Below are 17,002 nucleotides of genomic sequence, written 5' to 3'. Positions count from 1 at the left end.
CCACGCTGCCGTGCCTCAGTTTGGCTGCTGCTCAATACTTGAAGTAAGAGTTAAACATGTTATAGAACGTATCTAGAATTAGAATTTGTCTTAAAACGAGTAGTCCAGTCAAAATACGAAATGACCCACCACAAATTGCAACAAAATTTATTTTTAGCTACTATGGACTATAGTCTATAGAATCTATTGGGATGGGTATCTGTCCGGCGTCCGTCGTCAGTCAGTCTGTATGTATGTATGTATGTATGTCCGTTTGTGAGGCGTCCGTCCACTCAAATATCTTGAGAACCGCAGTACTTACTGATTTGATATTTGTTGTGTAGATGAAAAAATATGATTTTGAGAAACTAGTTTTTTTTAATTTTTTGATAATGTTGAAAATAGGCAAATTAATGCCAAAAAAGGCGTTTTTGGTAAAAAATCTTCTTCTTCATAACCGCTGGTCGGACAGCTTTGTTATTTGGTATACAGGTCCCTAGGGACAACCCAACTTAGATTTGTTCATATTGTGATGAAATATGCAAATGTGTATTTTTAAGGAATTTTTTTGTCATTTTGGTCAAAATTTGACTTACATTGTATGTTATTCTTGTACAGTATAAACCCTATCAATTCACGCAGGAAAATAATTAATATGATTTTAAATAATTGAATAATCATCAAAGCCAAAATAATTTTAGTGTAGAATTATCAGAAAGTTCAACTTTTTTGACAGTCCATAGTGAAATGCTTACCATCTTAGAGGATTAAAACATGTAAAGGCAACTTTCCTGAATCCCAACTTTGACATATTCTGAACCGTCATTTATTGTGCCCTGTATGTTATCTCAAAGAAATTGCTCGTAATAGTTTGTCATGATAGGGTGGTCAAATAAATAGAGATAGAGAAAGTTCTAATCTTCATGTATGGTTGACTTGCTGAGGATAAAATAAAATTACTTTTTGAGGAAAAAAATAGAGTGGTCAAAGTGATAGGGTTTTTATGGTAAAGCTGGGCTGTAAGATTCCTCATGTGCTATTTATAGCAATTATGCAATCTGTGTAAACAGTGCAATGAAAGTGTTACATGACTCCTTACAATGCTTTTGATGACCTTGAACTTCTTAAGTTTCAAACATTTGTCTCTTCAGTGTGCTTTCTCTGAGTACGTACAGTCTCAACTTTACTTAATTTGAAAGTTAAAATGTGCTTGGTTAGGATGAAAATAACCAGCTTAAGATTCTTTATAACCTGACAGATATGCTGTATTTTTATGACGTAAAGCTTGATTTAAGCAAGTCTTGTTTACTTTAAATAGAATGTAATTAACTCTCGTTTATTAGCTACTATAGACTAATATAGTATGTACCATATGTACATGTATGTATGTATGTATGTATGTATGTATGTATGTATGTCCGTTTGTGAGGCGTCCGTCCACTCAAATATCTTGAGAACTGCAGTACTTACTGATTCGATATTTGTTGTGTGGATAAACTATATGATTTTTGAGAAACTAGTTTTTTTAATTTTTTGATATTGTTGAAAATATGCAAATTAGCACCAAAAAAGGCGTTTTTGGTAAAAAATCTTCTTCATAACCACTGGTCAGACAGCTTTGTTATTTGGTATACAGGTCCCTAGGGATAACCCAACTTAGATTTGTTCAAATTGTGATGAAATATGCAAATCTGTATTTTTACAGAATTTTTTTTTCCATTTTTGGTCAGGCCATCCTGAAATGAGCTATCAAAGATATCCACCTTCTTCATCAATACATGTGTCACAAAAGGTTATTCTCTACATAACACAGCAGAGCTCTGTCAACTGTTGAGTCGCTTGTTTTTCAAAACCGCTGGTCAGACAGCTTTAATATTTGGTTTACAAGTCCCGAGGATGACCTTAGTGAATAATTTCATACAGTTAGGAAATACTTAATTTTGTATCCATGTCTACAGTAGCTTCAGGGACTTTGGCCCTATGTTTCACTATTCACCTCAGAAAACCACAGAAAAACATATCAAAAGTCTTCCTAAATCCAAGGAGTGGAAAATCATAATTTGCATAAATCCAAAATCCACTTACTTCTAATTTTGCAAGACGCTAACGTATATTGTTGAAATATATATATAAAATTGAAAGCAATTTCAGTATAACTAATACAGAATATGTATCCATTTCGTTTTTGGTTGTTAATTTGCAATAACCTATTCCCTTTTTCACATTAAAAGCCACCGGCTGAACTTACGCATTTTTTAAACATTCATTCTATAAAAATTGGGCGGTTTATTCATATAAAACACAGTTAACATAGTTTGAAGTCTAGTTATATCTAGTGTGGTGATATTGGGTTACCAGGGTACACTGGTTGTCACCGCAGTTGTGAAACTCAACATAGGGTTCAATACTAGCTGGTAATTATGAAATTACCAGTTACCCAACCGCTGTTTATTTTACCCAAGATTGTAGATAGGCAGCCGTGCCTGCATTGACAGGGTGTGCCAGCGCGGGAGAGCCAAGCCAAGGAAGATGGGGTTTAAAGTCTCCTTGAAGGTGTACAGATCACAGGGAATTAAATAGTATTGGTAGTAAAGGGAAAGCAACTCCACACATCGTTCATATTTGGGTTGTTTGCGTTTCGTGTATGGTATTGTGAATAATATAAGTGTATATCCGTTTGGCTGTTTATGTAAAATGTTGCTTAACCTTTGTGAGATGTACCGTTATCTACGTGTCTTGTGTTAATCCGCACTGGAGCGGAGAACTTGATGCACTACGATCCTTTGGCGCTACGTGTCGAAAACAGTTTTCTTCATCAGTTGCTTAAAATTCAGTTTTGAGTGGTGAGACGTGTTGAATGGTTGATTGTTTTTATTTGGTAATATAGTTGTTCCACTTACGTTTTGTTGTTCAAGTAGGGAAGCTAGAATGTCTACTGTTCGATCTCGTTGTGTTTGTGTAGGTTAGTGTGAACCTGAGTTTGAGCTATTGTAGTTTTTGTGAAGTCTGGCGCTTATAAGTGTGTCGCCTATATTTCTGTTCCTTCTATATGCGATTATTGGTTGGTTTTGGAACAGTTTTTTTAGTGTTTCGTCTTTTTCAAGTTCACTCCAGTTTTCTGTCAGGGCTTGCTTGATTTTTGTCGTTTCTATGTACGGGCTATATGTTGTTATGAAGACTATTGTATTGTTGGTGGCGTTATTTCTTTCTTTTTGTTGTTCAAGCAGTCTTTTTCTGCTTTTATGATCTGTCTCTCTGATAATGCGTTCTATTTCATTTTTTTGTATTGTCGGTCTTGTAATTTTTCACTAAATTGTGTGACTTTCTGTGTAAAATCGGTTTCGTTGTTACATGTCCTGATGTATCGTAATGTTTCACCTTTGATCAGACCTTTGAATGTTGCTGCCGGATGGCATGAGTTTCTTTGTAAGAATTGGAATGTATCTGTTGGTTTTGTGTGTGTCTTGATGTCGAGAATATTCTCTTTGTTGTATCGACGACCTTTGTAGATAGTCAGGTCTAAATATGTGATTTCTTGAGAGGAGCTTTCAAATGAAAATTTGAAAGTAGGATGCATTTTGTCGATGTTTGATATGAATTCATTGAGTTCGTGTTGTGTTCTGATGAAAATCAGAAAAACATCGTCCCTGAACCTCAGCCAGGTCGATATTTGTTGTTTGTGTTTCTGTATTATTCTCGTTTCTGTCTCGTGAAATGTAATATCTACTATTTCTTGAGAAGGCGGGGACCACATCGAGCATCCCCATATTTACCGGTAGAATTCATCGTTGAATTCGAATGTGTTGTTTTTAAGATTATTTCTAGCAGAGCTATCATGTGTTTCGTTGGTGGTTGCTTGATTATGTAATTGTTTGATGGTCTTTCCTGATTTAATGCTCTGCCGACTGATTCAATTGCCTCATCATGTGGATGTATTCATGTACATGTCGCTTTGGCGGAACTTTGATTGTCTCAATTTTCCGTATAAAGTCTGTTGTCTTTGATGTATGTTGGTTGTTTCTTGACGATTTGTTTGAGAAAATGGTCAATGAATACTGATATGTGAAATGTTGGACTGGAGCATCCACTTATGATTGGCTGTCCTACAACATAGCTCCTGGTGGCGGCATTTTGTGTATTTTCGGTAGAAGGTACCAAAGTGGTGTTCTTATTTTTCTATTGACTGGATTCAAATATTCATATGTGTGATGGTCAATATTTTTGTATTGTACATTTCTGTTATGAGATTGTGTATGTCTTCTATTGTATTTTTTGTGTCATCTATTGCCAATTTTGTGTAGTATTGTTGATCGTTAAGTTGACGTTGGCATTTTCTTATGTAATCATCACTGTTTAAAATTGATGTCCCCGTCCTTTATCAAAAGTTCGATGGTTATGTTCTTGTTTTTTGATAGCGTTTTCAACGCTATTTGTTCTGCATGTGTCATGTTGTTTTTTGTGTTTCGAATAGGTGTGTTAACAATAGCCAATTTTGTCGCTTCCAAATTTTCTAGTTTTGTGTTCTCGGTTGTATGTGGGATCCATTTAGAGTTCATTTTGAATGGGTGTTGTACGGTCTGTTTGTGTCTCATGATATATCGGAGTCTCATTTTCCGAATGTATTTGTATGTCCCCTAACAGGTGGATTCTGTTAGGACGATATGGTGTGGGAATGAATTTTAAGCCTTTGCTAAGTACGTTGATTTCAATGTTGGTGAGTTTGTGTGTCGATAGGTTCTTAATGAATCTGAGATTGTTGTTTGATACAGTGCTCAATTTTGTTCTATTGCGACGTTTCGTTATTTTTGTCATACTATGATTCTTGTTTCTGTGTTTCATTTTTTGGCTTTGAACTTGGTCATACTAAGACACAATACAAAGCTGTCTCCGGCCATTCTGTCTCTCTCTAACCCGAACCTATCTCCAGTGTGTACCCCAGAAAACTCTGTTTTCGAAACGTAGCGCCAAAGTATCGTAGTGTCACAGCAATCTCTCCGCTCCAGTGCGGATTAACACAAGACACCTAGATTACGGGTATGTCTCGCAATGGCTAAGCAACATTTTACATAAAACAGCCAAACATATATTCACTTATATTATACACAATATCGTGATACACAAAACGCAAACAACCCAAATAAGAACGATGTGTGGAGTTGCTTTCCCTTTACTACCAAAGACGAAGCAACAACTGATGAATAATTTTGTCTTTCTTGTCTTTCTTTCTTATTTATTTATTTATTTATTTATTTATTTATTTATTTATTTATTTATTTATTTATTTATTATTTATTTATTTATTTATTTCACATTACAGACATTTGTATCGTATAAAATGAAACAAGTATTGATTACAAGACATAGTGTGTGAGAATACCATTGTTTTACCGTAAAATTCAGACTTATGTTCCTGTTTTGTAAATAATAACGATGGAATTATCGTCAATATGTCTAAAAAATGAAAGAAACGTACAAGGTATATGGAAATAAAAAAAAATTATCAAAATCGGACCAATATCGGGTAGTAAGTGGCCAAAAGCATTGAACCTATAATACCGGAGCGGCCATTTTGAATTCATGCAAATTAGGCGGTTTTCGACTCCTTGGATTTTGTAAGATTTTGATATGTTTTATATGGGTTTTTCTGAGATGAATGGTGGAAAAATAAATTTGTTGCAATTTGTGGTGGGTTACTCCATTTTTTTGGCATAAAACTACTGGACTAGTGTGTTAACATGAAGGAAAGGAGTGAAATGAGAATTTCTTTTGTTGGAGTGACTAAAAGGCGAAATCAATGTGGCCGGCAAAGCTAGAGGTCGAATACCTCCTGTCGGTATGGTCAGGGTGTCCAAGTGAAGCTGGCTACTGTCAGCCATTAGTTACTGGGAAGACTACATATTTACTGGGAGACATTCTGTGCTAAAATTGACTGAGGCTGCTCCAATATGAATGTTCCTTTATATATTATTGGGCATACTAACAGAACTAAAAGAATGTGATAAGGCACGTAACCGAAGCGATTCATACCCTTACGAAATATTTAGCCTTTGGGTGCATCCAGGGTGTACTTCGAAAGCACCACAAACACACCATATGGTATTGTATACACTTTATACACATAGCAAAGGCACCACGTCAGAAAGTGGGTAGTTGGAGTGTATACTGTAGCTGAGTCCACCCGTAATACACCTCAGCACAATGTATCATTTAAAAACCCACATGAAACACACCAATACAGGACTCGGAATTTTCACTGCCATTTCATTTCCATGATAACACACCCCAACACACCTACTTTTGACTGAAATTTTCTGAAATGGTTAATACACCCCAAACACATCAAAACTGGACTGAGATTTTCTTTGTAATTCACTGCATCTGACAAGTGACCTATAGTGGCTGATATAGCCCCACTGTGTGTCATGTAGAGAATAACTATTTTGACACATGTTGATGTGGTGTTCAGTGGCCTGACCAAAACAAATGACAAAAAGGTGCCAAAAAAACAAAAAAAAAAAAATTACCAATGCTATCAGACGGGTAGTTTTTGAGAAATAAAACTTTTCACAAAAAAACCTCAATTTTGTAAAATTACAAATTGTGCAAATTAGCAGTGACTGGAATTTGATGTGTTTTGATGCTTAGGGGCAATAAGAGAAATAGACATGCAAAAAGATAAAAGGCCATGAAGTAAATTTGTGAAATCGATGTCAAAAGTCGTTGAGGTTGTTGAGGTTGAGGTTGTTACATTTTATCAAAAAAATTGTATCCCATAGTAATCCCCGTATACCATAAATCAGACTCCAACTCTTCTTTTACTCTCAAATAAGATATATGCATATTTAATGAGGTACAGGTTGTTGCATCATAAGGTCTCCTACCATACCAACTATGAAGGCTAGAGCACTTGTGGTTAGTGAGTTATGAACATTATATATTTCAGATCAAAGGTCATTGAAGTCACCTGACATTTTGTCAAAAAATATCTTTACAATAGTTTTCTATATGTACCAAAAATCAGACCCCTACCTCTATTGGCTTTAGCAGAAGCATATATGTGCATAATAAATGAGGTACAGGATGTGTCGTCATAAGGTGTCCCATTATACCAAATATGAAGGGTGTAGAACTTGTGGTTAGTTAGTATGGATATAAATGTATATTTGGGGTCGAAGGTTAATTATGTTCATCTGATATTTGGTTCAAAAAATTGTTTCCAATAGTTATCCCTATATACCAAATTGAGAAATGTAGCCCTATTTTTAAGCCCAGAATCAGGTATGCACATAATTAATAAGGTACATGAAATGGCTGGTCATGTGATATTTTGTCAAAAAACTTTGCTCCACAAGTTTTCCCTATGTACCAAAAACTAGACCACCAGCTCTATTGGCCAACCAAGATTAGATGTTTGTCTAATAAATGACCTATTGTTATGGTCATGTGATCAAAAAAGTATTTGCGGAGTTTTACCTATGTGCCAAATTTCAAGTCTCCAGTACATGGTGTTCGCGTTGCAATTGCATTTAGCGGTTGTCTGTTGCAAAGTCCACGATGTTGTTAGTGAACTTGCAAATTATTAATCAATATAAAATTATAAATCGTACCGACTATTCAGATTCATAAAAAACAACTGAATTCGCCAAAGATTTTCAAAACGATGACAGTCTTCCCTAACTTCACTGACTGAGCTAGAGTACACCATGGAGGTCTCTGCTATCTCAATGAGTACACATAGTATGTTTTGGGATCCAGTTTTCCATGTACGATCCATCTCATTGAAAGGTCACGAGCATTCCAGGTCATGTCATCTCATAAAATTTTGGACCCACATCCACATTGAACTTTTTCAAATTATTGATATGAAGTTCGCCAAATTTGCGAAAAGTTAAATCCTCAATATGCACGCCTGTCCGTTATTTGGCAGTAGAGAATTCAATAACAACAATAGACAAGGTCATAAGTCCGTATTGTAATTGCAGTAAGACCTTTGACCCCAACACAATATCACATGTCAAAAAGCAACACATTTTATTGGTTCATTTGCTGAAATAATTGAAAATAAGTCATGGCTTATTTTTAAAATTGGCAATCCGTTTGTTTATGTTCACATTGACAGCCAAAACGCAATTTAGACACAAAACACTTTAAAGCACATTCAAGACAAGATGATTGATGTGTGAAGCCACTTTCCCTTTATTATCAAGTCCCTATATTTTCTCTTTCTCTGACTATAATTTGGCTCTTTAGCATATCCCTTGTTCATGACGTTTTTCTCTAAATCGATCTAAATTTATTTTCTTTCTAGGTTTCACAATTGATAGGGTTTTCTCTCAATCGGTCTAAATTTATGTCCTTTCTGGTTTTCATATTGATAGGATTTTATCAAATATGGAAAAAAGAAAATATAAACTTAATTCCCTTACATTGAATACATATGTTTGTGCAGTATTCAAAAATGATGCTATGATGGTATCAAGCTGTCGACCAAACAGTGGTTAATCTTTTTCAAGTATTTTATCAGTAACATAGGGGAAAGTTTAGTGAATCATTTCTTCAAAAAATAAACTGCAGTTACTCTTGTGAATAAAGTAATCTTATTTAAGAATGTCATTACTTTCTAAAGCAACAGTTAGTTATTACCTTATGAGCGCACAATTAAAATTTGCAATGACAGAAGAAAGAAAATATCAACTATGGTGTTGAGACTGTATTAGTAATATGCAAGATTCGTTCCCTCCGAAGAGCTCTTAGGAGAGGAAAGTCACGTTTCAGACAAGAACAATCATGATTTAGTCGTTCATAGCCTGACAGGTATCACGTTGTAATGTCATTTTATAAGGCTTGCCATCATAGTACTTTGTATAAATTCTGATCTTTCTATCATACACCGATAACTGCCCACTCTTCGGAGGGACATGATGTTTCGGACACCAAGATTCATCCACGGAATCCCATGACAGATAAAAATGAACTAGAATGAAGGCAATAGCGTTCAGATGTAAGTTTTAGTCATTTTGTATCAATTTCTGTCATAAAATTTAGTAAATGCTTACATACAGTCTTCCCAGGATGCTCACACTTTGAAGCTTGAATTCCAAATTCAAACTGTAACAAGTTAGGCAGTTATTTTCAGTCCAGTGTCAACAAACAGTAGATTGCCATGGGAACAGGAACGGAATTCGTAACATTGTATTGGTACACTGGAATCCACTTTTTAGACCATTTCAGTTGAAAGAGGTGTTACGTGTAAAGACTGCATATTTTTGGATAAAAGTTCACCATTACTATTATTTAATGACCATTTGCAACTTGAAACGGTATATGTAAGAAAAAAGCCATGTGTAAATATTAAAGCCCAATATTTGTAACTTTAACTTTTTAATGTTCGAAATCACATGTGATTCTCTTACATCCATCGTGAAATATTGTTCCGTAAAGAAATAAGCCAAATTTGTGCTCCTGTAGTGACATATAAACGCCAAATATTGCCTGATCGAGTTGGATTGCCGCGCAGGTTTGTTGACAGCTTGTAGGCTGTGCACGTGATCGAGAACGCCGATACTGATGACGTCATTGAGCCTGCAACATTCCTGGGGCAATGCAGGCCACACTGCCTGGGTATTCGCCCATGGTCGCCCGCTGAAGACTTGCGAATGGTTTTATTTTGTTCTCCTCTGTTCAAATACGTACTGCTACTGTGTTTCAGAGGATACAGAACTTTGGCAGAGGAGGCTGACATTCTATTCTGGAAGCATGTGCGTTATATACGGATTATTCAAACTGCAGTCGGCAGTGCACCGATGCGCACCCTGCAGTTGGTCACTCCCGATACTGATGTAAAATTAAGACGACACTATATACACTTAGCTCACTTATGTAGGCAAATAGCTATCAAAATTGAGTAAGTTGAAGTAATTCAGCTGATTGTTGCTTTAGCGGCAAGTTGATTGCGAAATCGAAACAACACATAGTTTGGCAATGTATGGTAGGCTGTCGAATGCAGTGAACGCGATGGCCTTGGCAGCAAGTAAGGGAACAGTAGTATTTAAGACTTGGGGGTCATCTAAAATTTAAAGCTATAAGGGGGTGCTCAAAATGTTTGTTCTTTGTCTTACTCTGTGCCTCTATGACATAATGATAAGTTGCAATATATTTTACTCTGACACATGTTAAATAAAAGAAAATAAATACTCTAACAGAACAATAAATATCAACTAGATGAAGCAAGGCAAAAAAACTACAAGTAGCTGCTACTACTAGCAATACTTATTATGAAAGTCTTAGAGAAGATAGTGACGATGAGAATGATATCGTTGTTCGTGTACTCAATGGCACCAGCGACAGTAAAGATGAGATCGACAGTGGTGATGATGATGTCACACAGTAGTTTTCTACAGTCGTTACCAGAGGTGGAAGGAGAGGCTGGGTCATGGAGAAATGTTCTCGACAGATATCCAAAAACGTGCACACGATCTAGGACAAAACTCAACTGTTGTGAGTTCATACTTTATATTATCATAGAAATGTAGATTTTTATTTACTTGAGTTCAACAACCATTTGGACATATAATCATACCATAATGACATGCTACCCATCCAAAATTTAACAATACCATATGGTTGGAGACTGGTTATTAGGTGAGCTTTTATATCTAGACATATTGTTACATGGGCTCAGGTAAGCCAAAATTTATGTTAGAGAGGGGGTTACTCAAAGTCATTATGGTTGGCTTAGGTGTGACTCAAATTTCGGAGTTTTAATGTAATTCCTCCAACCCCCAGGTAGTAGATAATGACGCCTCCATAAACAGCTGTGAACAACCGAGTCAGAACGATCGGGACCAGTATACGCACGGCTATATCTCAGCGAAAATTTAAAAAAAATTGGAGCTACTGTTAAGGAATTTACAGACTCTTGGCTTTTGATGCATCAATTCTTGAGCTTTTATACTGGTAAAAAGACATTCTGAATACAGCGGTAAATTTCCTCCCAAACGCGAAAGGATAACACGCGGGCATTCTGCAATGGACGCTGTCAATTTTACCTTGCTGCACGACGCGCCCCACGCAATCTCGGCCCGATCCAGCTACACTTGTACAGTCTACTATCTCAAATAGTACAGCCTTACAGGACTAGTAGCCGGCCAAATGCAAAAAAAACAACAACGCCGCAGTGTAAAATCCGTAGGTCAGAACCATTGATCATAAATTTTCAGAACCAGTGATGTTTAAAACTTTTATTGATCATTATTTATGTGAATGACTTTCTCATCGAGCTGCGTGTATAATTGTCCCGGGCATTGTCCATGCAAATTTTGGGCCTGCCTTTAGCTCCCTCCGATTGTCTATAGACTACAGCCAAAATCACCGTCCTAAGCAAATTATACAGTTGTGAAAGTCAGATATATGTTTCATGAATTTCATACAAAAAATATGTAAACAACATAATCAAACCAAGAGGTTAGTTTGCTGTCGGGCCGGGTGCGCAGGAGACGACTTTGCAGTGAGGCTGGAATCTCTTAAGTTCAAACTTCTACCATGCCTGGAGCTCCATCGCATCGCAGCTAGCCGATAATTATACTACTGTAGTCCTTGTGAGGATTAAATGCCCGTTACGTTCGATATCGTTTGGAAATACTATTAAATTTAATAAGTAAGACTTTTTTACTGTATTCAAGATATAATTTTTCCTCTTCTAATTACGGCAACGATATGCGAAGTTGATAGGCTGTGTTGCCTGCAGCACCCAGCGTAGCCTGGCCTTACAGAAACCTTCGTTTAAGTAGACGGAGCAGAATGAAACCAACGGAATTTTCATTATACTCCATAATGTAAGAAACGACTAGTTCAATGATTACAATGGTGAAGTGTTGACTTTTTATTCATATATGTTTTTCTCTGTTTCTCTCTCAATTCATTCAGCAAACTTGACCTCCGTACCGTCGGTCACAACGTGCAATGCCTTGCATGAAGCTTACAATCGACTGCCTCCATCGTTAGTTTAGCTGTTCAAGAAGTTTGTTTGCACGGCTCATTATAGTAGGAAAAATCTGTAAACATATACATATTTATATCTTTTCGGTATTTCACCCAACTTTCGCGTGTTTTATGGCGTTGAATGCCTGCCAAAATAAACTATGCCATTTGTAATTACGACATGCCTTTCGCAATTACGACATGCCATGATGAGATGCAAAATGCGAATATTTCACATGCAGACTTGACATTCGTAATTACAACATGCCATGATTAGATGCAAAATGCGAATATTTGACATGCAGACTTGACATTCGTAATTACAACATGCCATGATGAGGTACAAAATGCGAAAATTTGGACATGCAGACTTGACATTCATAATTACGACATGCCATGATGAGATACAAAATGCGAATATTTGGACATGCAGACGTGACATTCTTAATTACGACATGCCATGATGCGGTACAAAATGCGAAAATTTGGACATGCAGACTTGACATTCATAATTACGACATGCCATGATGAGGTACAAAATGCGAAAATTTGGACATGCGGACTTGACATTCATAATTACGAAATGCCATGATGAGGTACAAAATGCGAATATTTGGATATGCGGACTTGACATTCTTACATGAAGAATGCGATAATTTGCTATGGGGACATTCAATGCGAAGTTGCATTTGATCATGCGCAATGAAGACCCGCGATGCAACATGCGGACATGCCATTATGCGATGCAAAATGCAGACATGCCATTATGCGATGCAAAATGCAGACATGCCATTATGCGATGCAAAATGCAGACATGCCATTATGCGATGCAAAATGCAGACATGCCATTATGCGATGCGAAATGCGGACATGCCATTATGCGATGCAAAATGCAGACATGCCATTATGCGATGCGAAATGCGGACATGCCATTATGCGATGCAGAATGCCGACATGAGGAGTAGAAGCTTTGAATTAGGCTACCTTTTTTCCAGCAAGCTAGGAGGTCACCTTACATCCACAATGCATCTGTCTTTCAACTATTTGCAAACAAGGCGACGAGTTTTGAACTCCGAGCCCTGGAGCTGGTACAAGTGAGGTCGATGAGCGACAACGCAGTGCGTTGCAAGCACCTACTGCCATGGAGAAGTTGAATTTACAAAGATACGGACTCGGTATAAAAAGGCCCGTTTCACGGATGAAAATGGCGACTACAATCACGTCCAAAAAATTTGGAAAACAATTTCCAAAGCTGAAATCTGTTGCTGGTGTTTTGCTAGTATCGGTCGGCAGGTAGCTGTCAATCGGACCCAACGCCGAGTCGCCAAGTGGCTGAAGAGCAGGTGTTGTGCCCCTAACCTTACTTCTATACGATTTTCAGATTGTATTGCATAGTTTTATTTCGATTTAAAACAGTCGCTGGTCTTTATAAGTTTGCGACGACATTCTCTTAGTTATACTTATACAACGCCGCGACGCCACTCGGAGACGGCAACGCGGTCCACAGCGCTAGGTAAAGTACAGTAACTACCGCAGTCATCTGAGAATTGGACGTAAATTGCCATCGAGCTCAAAACATAAAATTGGGTATACTACAGATGTTGATTATACAACAATACAGTAGAAGTGACAATTGTTTATTATTATCTTATTTACTTTCTAGTCTGCACGGATGTATATTCAGAACGGGTTCATCAGATTTTAAGACACATGATACAGATTTGCTATGGTGACTTTGATGCTGTTTTGTCAGTGGCACATGATGATCATATTCCAAAAGGATTTTTAAAGAATGCCATTGAAAGTTTTTCTTTTTATAGTTGCTCTTCCAAAGAACATTATCATAATGTTTTGACTGATTACACAGAAAGATTTTCTTTGTGTAGTGTTTTGATTGTGACAACCACCGACATACATTTCCTCATCTTTTTACAGATTAACATGAAAGCAGATATTTTAATCGAAAGTTTGGCAGGGATGTTGGCAGAGATGAAGTAATAAGAAGGCTTAGACATCACCATCGTGATTCCAATCAAGTGTTTTATGATTTGTCAGCTATAAGTGGCAAGTAAGCAAAACATATACATACTATTTTTTTAGCTACTATAGACTAATAGTCTATAGAAGCTATTGGGATGGGTATCCGTCCGGCATCCATTGTCAGTCTGTATGTATGTATGTATGTATGTATGTATGTATGTATGTATGTATGTATGTATGTATGTATGTATGTATGTATGTATGTATGTATGTATGTATGTATGTATGTGAGGATGTCCGTCCACTCAAATATCTGGGGAACTGTAGTACTTACAGACTTGATATTTCCTGTGTTGATGAACATATGATTCTGACAAAATATCTTTTTTAGTTTTTAGCTCATATTCGGTTTTGTATATAAATACCAAAAAGAGCTTACATGATGAGTCGGTGGCGTCTGTCTGTCTGTATGTATGTATGTGGAAATGTATGTGCGGATGTATGTCCGTCACACACAAAGGCTACCATACCGCCAAAGCTACCATCTCAGTATTTGGTGTACAGGTAGATGCAGGGGTTGAGATGCGATGTTGTTCAAATGAACACGTCAGTGTCAAAAATGTGCAAATGAGGTAAGAAAAAGGGAAATTCTGCAAATGTGCAGGAGTGATGGCATGCCAGTTAAAGACAGGCTAACTCCACTGACCTTGAGTCATATCCTGTCATTGTTTATGAACTGTTACATATTAACAGACCTGCTCAAACCATAGACAGTAGAGGGGGGAAGACTGTCTATGCTCAAACTAAGAGGGGCTAGCTGTTTCTGCTATGCATGTTGCTAAAGTTGACCTCCAGTACCTAAAGTTTCAGACCTTATTTACTTTTGTTATTCTTGTTTTTCTGGTTTAAATACTTCTTGTTGTTTTCCTGGTTGTACTGTGCAGAAATCATTGTCATAACATCAACGTAGAATTATCCTGCACTGAACAGATAGAAGCAACATTTATTGTTGATCTTTGGTACCCAAACTGGTATATACCAATTCTGATCAAATTTGAGCGACACCGTATAATTGCGGTATTTTTTAATATTGTTGAAAATATGCAAATTAGCTCAAAAAAGTCACACAGTGCTTTCAACACAATATACCCAGTATCAGCACTCACAGGACCAGCTACCAGCATCGACATGTATGTCAAAGAAAGTTTATTTTCACACTCCTCATATGATGCAAGTTTTGCAAAGATGACTACGTGGTAGACTTTACCAGTTCAAACCTCTTGTATGTGTCCAACTAAAGTTATGCTGAGTATGACACTGGGTTGAAATTGGACTTTTAGTCTCAGTAAAATAGACAGTGAGATACTGTACAACATAGAATTGAAAAATGAAGAATAATCATCAAAAACATTGACATTTGCCCATTTTATATTCCAGATGAAAACCACGATGAAGCGACAAATTCAGTTCAAGATGTGAAGAGTTCTACATCCATGGCATCGACATCAACAGACCATGGACCTACAAGTGGTAAGCTAAATGATTCATTTCCCTGTACACAAAGTACAGCGTAAGAGTAATAATATCTGTTATCATATACCTACATTCACGTGCCTATATAACACGATTGGAACTAAATTGGGATAATTGGATTGGCAAAATTTCTCATGAATTTTAGAAATTTGTCTAATATTACACCATATTTGCTTACCATCTTTAAAATTTTATTCAAAGTTTACGAAGTTGTTGAAATGTTGTGAGTAAGAATCAGTGCATCATAGTATCTAATGCAATATTGTTCAAACCTTATGAACAATATTCATATTTGAATTAAAATAAGTGAGTTTGTCTATAGTTTCTTCATTACTGAAACACTAGCATTCATCTCAGTTTGTCACTTTTCCTCGACCAAAATGACGCTTTTTGATAGATTTACATTTAAGTCAGTCAGGGTCATTAAAAATGTGCCCTGACTCAATTTAATGTTTATGAAGCCTTAAATTCACGAAAAAGTCAGGGGCATTTCAAAAGTGCCCTGACTCAAAAGTCGTCAATTAGAGAAATTTTAAGCATTTTGTCTCATTTCTTTAGTAAATTTACACAAAAATGGACTTTTTTCATGAAAATGAATCCGATGAAAGAGATATGAAATAATCGTTGTGTTTTCATAGTTTTGTTCGATGAGAACAATATTTCAAATTGTACACTATTCTATCATTTAGTAAAATTTCGGCTGTAAAAATTTCGATTTCGTTACATTTTCTTAATAATTACTCTCATCCAATTTTCCCAAATCAGTTCCAATCGTGTTATATAAGCTTCGTGAGAAAGCACCCTCACATCCATGCATTTTTTAACGTATCACGCCCCAGCCCAGTGCCCAAATTTTGGATGAACGCGTTGAATTCTGCACGTCCAAATATGGGCAATCGTGTTCACTGTTGAACTATATGAACTGCTTCAATACTTGTTACAACGCGTGTTGCTATCAGGGAATGTTATATTTGTACATAAAGTCAAAGCGAGATTAGGAAAACGTCTGCTCGCTAAGATTGTATAGTGGCGACAGTGGAGTCGGGCTGGTGACATTTAATATTTCTAAAGTCAAGTGAAATCCATCGTAGCCCTATCCTAAGTGCGTGCCAAATGACACTAATTTACATCACGCATTTGTCCTTCTTTAATACACCTTGATTACAACCTGGATCTCTGTTGCTCATGTATGAAGCTTTGCGTGTTCTTCTGCAGGTAAACAAATAATGTCATTATGTAAGTAAATCAACTATGTGAAGAGGCCATTGCTTTTCTGAAAAATTGACACAAATGGCAATGAATATTTGATATAGCACAAATTTTTACCTCTGAACAAATCTTAATATTATGTTAAGTACATATTTATCATTCCATACGGTATATGATAAAACCTTTACGGCCCAGATACAAGTTTTGCGGACCATAGTCACACGGCATATGGGCCCTCACACTCGAGCCCTTCCGCCGTACGACCTTGGCCTGCTAAACTTGTATCAGGGCGGTAAAGATTATTACTTAAGGTCCATGCATC

The 17,002-nt window shown here is 36.7% G+C and overlaps 1 long non-coding RNA gene across 1 annotated transcript; it reads left to right on the top strand.

The window, feature by feature from the left end:
• Positions 1-12,994: 12,994 nt before the first annotated feature.
• On the top strand, positions 12,995-15,508 carry LOC139136154 (uncharacterized). Its single transcript, XR_011553127.1, has 3 exons — positions 12,995-13,301; positions 13,894-14,026; positions 15,376-15,508. It is a non-coding gene; the product is annotated as an uncharacterized lncRNA (long non-coding RNA).
• The last annotated feature ends 1,494 nt before the right edge of the window (positions 15,509-17,002 follow it).

The sequence above is a fragment of the Ptychodera flava genome, chromosome 7, assembly GCF_041260155.1.
Source record: "Ptychodera flava strain L36383 chromosome 7, AS_Pfla_20210202, whole genome shotgun sequence".
In the NCBI taxonomy this organism is placed as follows: Eukaryota; Metazoa; Hemichordata; class Enteropneusta; family Ptychoderidae; genus Ptychodera; species Ptychodera flava.
Note: the sequence above shows the minus strand (reverse complement) of the source record. Positions and strands in the feature narration are given on the sequence as shown.